Here is an 8913-nt window from a genome sequence, read left to right on the forward strand (position 1 = left end):
AAGAGAGAGATCGAAATTAATATTTTGAGATGGATCGATAGTGTGTATGGCCATGATAATGTTGTTAAAATGTTTGGTGTCCTTGATGTCGCAGATCCGGAAAATAATTTTTACAATTTAAATTTAAAAGTCTAAATTACTTAGTATCTGTACTGATAAATGCAATATTTGAGAATACTGAAAATGCCGTACTGGAATTCTAGAATGCCGGTGCTTATTTGATATATGTGTTAAAAGACAGAATGACTGAGGTATGTATATGTTACAAGCGGATTATCTACTTAATTACAATGATTGACTTATAAATTAAATTGATTTCCAGTCGATACTAAATTATACTCAAAGGTATCTCCAAAGGTATGCAATATCTGCACGCAGATGAATGTGATCCCACAGGACTCGCATCCAGAATATATTGTTGGGGTCGGCAATGACTGGCAAAAATTTCAAGATTTTGGTTCAGCGTCTTACAACTGTTGCCAAATTTTTACGCAAATTTCGGAAATTTATTCGGTGAGTGCCGGTGGAAGATAATTTATACAAGCAGAATATCGATTTACTGTTACACTGTGGGACCGTTTAGAAAGAAAGAAACTAATCGCATGCCATAGTCGCCTTCTTCCCTCCTGAGAGCGTTGCAGGGCTACTTGAATAAGCTGGGACAAAAGTGCGTCCTACTCTAAGGAGAGCGTCTGGAGAATGTTTTGAGCTCATATGCCTTCGCTCAGATAATTTATGAAATGAGTGGTGCCCGGGAAGGTTCCATTTCATGAATTGGCTTGGGAACAACAATGTTGGGTGGTATGAAGTAATTCTTGTTGGAACACCTTCAGATATTGAGCTAATTTGGAGAGTAGAATTCCTGCTTTCTGGACAATCGAGCTTAGATTCAGGGTCTCCCTAAACACAGTGGTTTATGCTTTCCTGAAAACATGCGTGATTAACATACGATTTTAAACGCCGTCAAAGCATACTTCCATTTTTGATCAAGATTCTGGATTCAACGAACACTGAAGGGTAATGAATGTTTTATTTTGAAGGAATTGTACGAACGAATTTGCAAAGGATTCTATCCAATGTGTTGCCGCTCCAATCAAATAGCTTTATGAAGTAATTTTATTCAACAAGCAATATTATAATGTCCGCGAGATTCAACCGACGCAGGAACTTTCGAAGAGATCTAAAGACGCTTGAGAATCGTGGGATGGTTTATCGGCGTCAATGAGTTTTCGCAAATTTCACATCAGCCAAGTCTACCAAGCACAAAAACCGAAGATGGAGACGTCAACAGTGACACAACTGTTGCTTTAGGAGTGTGGGAAGGCGGGATTGGTAGCACATGATATTAGCATGGTGATTGGTTTTTTCTTTTTCTGATAGTACTTGTGGTATTGGATGTTATTACTACTTTGCTTTTACAAGATTATGAAAACTCATCTTGCTACTCTATAGGATATACGACGAAAGTTGAGAACCAAGATTAAGAACTGTTCCGAATATTAAAGGCTGCAGTTGTGCCATTCAAAATGTCCACAACAAGTTTTTGCCCGACATGGATTTTGCAGAGGGAATTTTAAAAAGTTTGGGTAAGAGCGCGGAGACCTTAAAAGTGTAATGCGATTGAAAAAGACTAAGCTCTAATCACTCGCGATCGGTGGTTTAAGAGCAGATCCAGTAATAACAAAATGAATCCCTGAAATGATTAAGGCCTTGTTCCCTCCATGGGTGAAATGAACATTAAAGCATGCTTGCTTGTGTAAGTAGTTCAATAAAGGTATGAATTTAATAATAATCGGTGAGGGAATTTAAGCCGTTGGAGCCGAAACTGGTTGACTGGTTTGTGTCGGATGCATAGCTTAGAAACTACGAGCTTGGTTATTTCTAAAAGGTTATTTTAACAAGTATATATTACATGTGTGTGACACTATTGACATCACTTAAAAAACGCCAAGCCCGTGATGTTTTTTTGTTCCCTCGCAATGTTATATTCTTTATTCAAATCTTTTTTTTCCAACTGGGGAATATAATTTTCCGTCAAGAACAGAATTCACATTGTAAATACAAACATTAAAGGAAGGCAGATAAATTGGCTCGAAAATTGCAAAGTTTCCGTAAACACCATGGAGTGTTTGAAGGACCAGACATTTTGTGAACTGGCAAAAGCGTGCGACCTTTTGGGCCGCAGAACCACAGTGGCTTGTTAACCTACACTAAAATATTAAAGGAAAAACAAGGAACATGACTATGACCCAGATACGTAGGTAGTATGTAGTTTAAAACGTACACGTACATGACTTCTCACTCCGTCTTATGGGATACATAAATAAAATAAATTGGCGATTACAATACTAATATGATTACATTTACATTACAATTAATTTCAATAAATTTTCAGATTATGCAGCAAAGATTTGTGCGGTTGTTAACAATAAGAATAGGTTGAATAGGAAACGCGTCCTGTTACGTTATTTATGTACATATTGTCCAGTGCCTGCAAGATATTGTCGTAGGATTAGCAACTAAGCAGTGAATGCAGCCTTACAGTTTATATGAGTGCTGAAAAATTTTTCAAAACAAAACCAGGACAGGGTGTTTTTAGCAAGTAACAAAATTTTATTTAATTTGTATTAAATTTTTAAATCCGATTTTAATAATTTTTTTTCTTATTTTTAGCTTTACAGCACCAATATATTTACCTGGATTGCCACAATTTCTCGCAATAATTCAATAGCTTCAATTTTAGGTTAGTGCCTCCATACATAAAATAAATAGCACATCTGTAATCTTTTCTATCGAGAAATCATTCTACAGTGCAGAACTACCACTGGGCAATCGCACGCAAGCCCGGCCGGGTAAGTTTTCCCGCGAAGACTAAAATAAATAAAATCCGAGTTATTGCCACAACATTGTTACGAAGCTATCCTTACAGTAAGTACAGTTTTATTAATTGCGTCTATATTTTGACTGCAAAATTTTCAGTAGGTAAATCGTAATATTCAGTGGACGTCCGTTTGTTGTTTGAAAAATTGACGGTTTGTATGATCACAAGTCATATTTATTTAGAAATCACATAGTCAAAGGGTTTTATGAGCTTTTATCAAATTTTGGAAAATAGAGAAACAATAGTAAATACAATTTCAAATTTATTTTACCGAGATTAAAATTTTACGTAAGAATGTTGAATAAAAATGTGCATCACTGTCAGGGATGGTCACCTGCTTGCATTTGCTTTTTAGGTGGGCGATTCAATAGTGAGCGGCCATTATTCAGTGCTGAACACGTTTGCACCTTAATGGTGCAAGCACACGCCTCGAGTGAATGCAGATTAATTTGGATAAGGATTATAGGCTTATTAAAATGCTTAAATACGCTTCCTCGATATATCATTCATAAAGTTCGTGCATATTGAAAACGATATCAATTATTCATTAAGGTGAGAATGCCTCTGAGTGATAATAACCTAACTCACACTTTTAGAAGACTTATCTGAAAATTATAAATATTAGCCAGATACAGCAGCAAGTTTTGCAATTTGGTTAGCAAACAAAAGTTCAACATACATGGGTGTTCGATGATCGAATGAAATTAACCGGACGGAAATCCGATCTTTAGAATCAGAAATTGCTATAGCTGGCAAGCTGTATGGCTCTAAAGCTTTGATTCAACTTGGCGCGATCTTGCCAACACCACAGTATGTTTGGGCATCACTATAGTTTTCGCACTATCTCGAACAAACTTGCCCGATGAGACGTTCACTTTTCCCGGAAAACGGAGTGGAGATGAAGTCCCGTAGAATCGGGATAAGATTAAGATGATTGGAACCGTAAGGCTGGGTAACAAGAAGGAGTCCTGGATTGGTTTAGAACAAAGTTCTCTCCAGAGTCGAATAAAAGATGCAATGTGGCAGGCAAGTACACACCCACTGGGTGCAAAGGTGGTCAACACAACGGGTAAGAAAGAGATGTTCGAAAAAGCCGTAAACTGGATTTCTCTAGCAGAGGCAGGTGTTTTGTCTATTGATATTTTGTCTTGTGGAATCTTTCTGATGAAATTTGTCGTTTAGCGGTAATAGAATGATATAACAGATCTGCGGGTCTTTAAAAATACTTATCAACGGATCCGTTCAGTTTGCTTGTTGGTGCACAATCATAATATGAAATGGAAAATATTTTGTTAATATTTGGAAATATTCAGAGGGCGACGATGTGATGATATTGGACATTTTATTATGTAGGTGGAGTTTATTTAATTAATTTTAATCGCTACATCCAAGACTCACCTGTGATATCCTTTTTTTAAGGTTTAGTTTTGTAATAACTTGCAGCATATAGAATTCCACTTACCGAATGGACGAAGAATATTAGTCTAGATATTATATTTGAATATTACAAGTATTTTTGTAGCAATCATGACTTTGTAATGTATTCTGTACCTTGTTCTAACGACTACTTGGACGCGCCTACAGTTGGTTTCAATGCATTTTTAAACGACACGATTATGTTGCGCTAATAAATTATATAATGATTAATACTACCGAACTTCAAGCTAAGATTTAATCTGTAAATATCTATAAGTTAGATTTATTTTATCTATATCTGCTTTGTCAAATTTTTATTCGGAGTTTATGTCTGCAGGTGTCTTCAGAGCTGAAAATCAGTACATGTGCTGGACGCCGTCCGCACCTTTAATAAAACTATGCATCAATCAATCCGATCAATCAATGCAATCAATAAAGTAAAGTACAGGATACATATTTATTAAATATTTATCAATCTAGTTTTTATACGTATTAGTGGTCACATATTATCGTGGAATTTTACAAAAGACTGAAATACAAGTGATCATCCACTTACTAGGGTACTAGGCATCTGTTACCTGGACCTAGCTATGCCACTATATACATGGATGCATTTTTTAATAGTAGTCAGGCAATGTAACAAAATTTACGTGTAAAAATGAAATTTGGTCACGTCTATGACGATTTTTGTGACGAGCGCAGGACGGCAAGGCATCTTTTGCTGCCTGTGGGGGTTGTGGCGGTCGAGCTGGCTCACCCACTCAAACGGTAAAGACCGTCCCACCACACCTCTTGCTTCATATTGTTTTTTCTCACTTTCAAACTTTCAGACAATTTTTTTTTTGCTTTTGAATTGTATTAACTTTATAATTGTGACGCTCAGTGCTAATGACAAGAGACATGATAATGTAAATAATATCATATTATGCATGTGGAATGGAAAAATTCATTGACACACCATACCAAATTTAGAAAAGGCTCTTCACATAATTTTCGTTTTTTTTTGTAAATCCGAATTTCTAAAATAAATATATAAATATATATTGTTCTGGCTTTTCCGTAAGGTTAGCCTTGGCAGAAATTGAGAATTTTCATACGTTCCGTCTAAACTTCGTAGGTCGTTAACAATATAGCCTCAAAAAAATTTTTATCTCGATCATTTTGGCGGAAAAGCTCGCCATATATTTTATTGATAAATTAATTTTAAACATCTTTCACTGACAAATTAGTTGAGTTATTGATCGCTGAATAATAACTTTCATTGAATATTTCTGCATCCGATAGTTGCAAAAATTCTAAAATTCATTTTATTTAACAAAATGTTTAGATATTTTTGGATTCTTCACGCCAAATAGTCCGAGATTAATATTTTTGTGTGCATTAATTTAACTGACAGAACAGAAGGTGTTCGCGAGATATTCATAGAGGCAGGGTGAGAAATGATTTTTTGAGCAGGAGTCACAAATATGTAAACAGTTCCCTGTCCGCCACCTCATTATCAATTTGTAATGTCTCCCACAAGTTCTTTTTCTCCCAAAACCTGTGTCTCTTCAAAAGTGGTGACCTTGTAATTATGTTGTGTGTGTGCCTGTTTGTGATTGGGTGCTCTGGTGTCTTGGAAGGTCGCCCTTCTGGTCCACCATCACCTAAAATTATTGTGTAAAACTTTAACCATTCTCATTTCTTGTGTGGCGAGGAGGAACATTAGGGGCCAGCTCACTTCTAAATTGAGAATCACAAATTTGTAATAATATTGGATACCTGTGACATTAAAAACTCTAATTGTAAAATTACTTCCCGTATTTGCCTTATCGTCGCACACATTATACGGGTGGCGCCACACCCACCACACCGTCGGCCACATTGCACACTACATAATAAATCAATAAGTCCTCTGTCTCCTCATTGTCGCCAAGGTCATAACATGACAACATCTCACGAACATTAAATGTCCGCCCGAAGTGTATATATTTCAAGAACAAAGGAAAGTGGGCGTATGTAGTTTCATTGAAAAATTTCAATTTCTGCCAAGGGCTTAAGCTGTACATAGGAAGAACAGTATAATGTTCATCTTTCATCCGTAACATTTACATATAAATTTGATAAATAATATTTATGACTTAATGCCATATAAAGCGAAATTGTTTTGAAGGGGTTTTTCCTAAATTTGTATTTGTGTTTTTATCTGAGTTTTTTATTCCAGAATGCATATGTACATATTATTTACATAATCATGGTCTCGTTATCAGAACTGTGGTCGCAATATAAAATTTTTGTCACAAAAGTGAAAAAATATTGAAGTGACAGTGAAAAACAAGTAAAATATGTAAGCGAGAGGAGTGGTGGAAGACGCGTTGGTTACGTGAGTGGTGTGAGCGTTCTCACTCCCACAACCACCTCAAGGTAGCAAATAGCATCCTTGCGCTCGTCACAAAAATCGTCAATAGAGTGACCAATGTATTTTAAACGTAAATTTTGTTACTTGGCTGACTACTATTACAAAATGCATCTAATGGTATATGGTGGCATAGCTCAGGTCCAGGTAACAGATGCCTAGTACCTCTAGTAGTGATGGTTATTCAAAAGAATCCTACATATGTAAGCCGGCTTCATTTATAAGTTTTCTTTAAATTAATTCATCGACTTGACGTTTGTTTTTTTTAACTTTAAGCGTTGCTGTACATATTTTGTGTAGAAATTAGTACGACGATATTTACATGCTTCATAATATCAATCTCTACGTATATATGAACGAGTAGGTACAAAGTATCATCATAAGTGCTTCACATCCAGGCATATTTATGTCTTTTATACTTGTAATCATTCCAGTTTATTGTAGAGCACAACTGAATAAGTCAAATGTTATACGCCAAAACGGCCATTAATCTTTTTTATTAAAGACCATAGAAAATGAGACTAATGAAATTCCGCAGAGTATTAGCAATTGAGCATTGCCGAACTTTCAATTGGTACACCATCGATAATAATGGCCATTGCGAGTAATCTCAATTCTAAATAGGATGGAATCTTCACGGCCCCAGAAACACGTGCTCATTTGACAAATTGGAAAGCGGCAAGATGATGAATTTGATCTATCGTATTTTATATCTTAGATTATCAAAAGTACCATATTTAGGGTCTGATGGGGTAAATGAGAGGAAATTTAATAGAATTTTTCTATCGTTATGTGTATAATGCCTAGCCCACAAAGGTTGGAAAATTCATTTACCCCAGGACGACCTTAGATAAGTTAGATAGGTAAGTATATCATATATGTAATGTATATATACTTATAAATACCTAGCCATGACGCGCATTTATTTGTTTATTAATGTATTATACCAGATTACAGTCGCGGATTTATCTAATTTTTTGCTGGTTGAATTCAAGATTAATTATCCAAGTATTGCGACTTACCGAACAATATATTGGTACATAATTGACACAAATATTGCCTTCCAATGGTCACAACTCAAAGTGTGCCTCGGTTAAGGTTGGATTAATCTGATTAGTGGCGAAACGTTCCCTACTTATGGGCGGCTGACACAATAAATCAATTATCTAAGTGAATAAAAGGCAGCCTATTTAAGCAATTTATCTACGTCATACTTAGTTAGTCCGTATAATATTCTTTGTGCCCGTTACATATTCTCAATTTTCTCCTGCATCTGCAATAGACATTTGTGTGGATTCACGCAATGCCTGCTAAAATCAGTAAGCTAGATTTGTATAATTAGTTGCAAATTTTTATAAAAAAAGTTGATCCATTAATTTCAAGTTCGTAGTATTTTCCTTGCCGTGGTTTCCTTCTGTCCAGGACGTGCATTTGCACAAACCAACCTATGACTTAGATTGCAAAGTGGGTTTTTCGCCAATAGATGACACAGACAAAGAAAGATAAATTTTGCCCCTGGGATATGCTGAATTTTGTTCGGGCCGGATTTGTCCGCAAAACCTGTCAACTGTCCTGTTGGCAATTTCCATCTGAGACTCCTTGTCGCGTGTACGTTCACCAGTATGGGGTTTTCTCGACCGTATTCTTACAAATGTGTGAAGAAGTGCTACCAACGGATGACTTTTACCAGTTTGATGAAGTGAACAAGCATGCTTTATGGGTTTTGTGATGAGTATTGTATTTAACTCATTCTTAATACTTGGATAACGGTTGATTTAACAAATTTTTGTGTGAATTATGGTTCACACACTCATGAGCTGCCAGCAGCGTGGATAGTTTCTGGATACATCCGCGTGGGCTGAGACGAATTTAATGCTTCCCGATACTTCGTCATGTAACTTAATCAGATTAATTGCAAAAACGAAACTGCAGAGTCAACATTTGAAAGTGTCTTTCTTTTAATATTTTTTAACTTATTAAGTCCTGAAGAGGATTGCCAGCTGACATTTACATACGAACTTTACTTACATAGTAGTCCCCACTCGTAAGTTTGATGATAAGTACATACACACCTTCTTATAATCTAGGTCCACGACCCTGGGAAATTTTCAGCTCAACGACACTTGATTCAATCAGGTGTGAGACCACCAAATCTGATAAATTTATTCCTGAAACGTCGCAGAATGAATATGAAATATTTCATACCTTTTCTCCTCTCTTT

The sequence above is a fragment of the Folsomia candida genome, unplaced genomic scaffold, assembly GCF_002217175.1.
Source record: "Folsomia candida strain VU population unplaced genomic scaffold, ASM221717v1 Fcan01_Sc047, whole genome shotgun sequence".
In the NCBI taxonomy this organism is placed as follows: domain Eukaryota; kingdom Metazoa; phylum Arthropoda; class Collembola; order Entomobryomorpha; family Isotomidae; genus Folsomia; species Folsomia candida.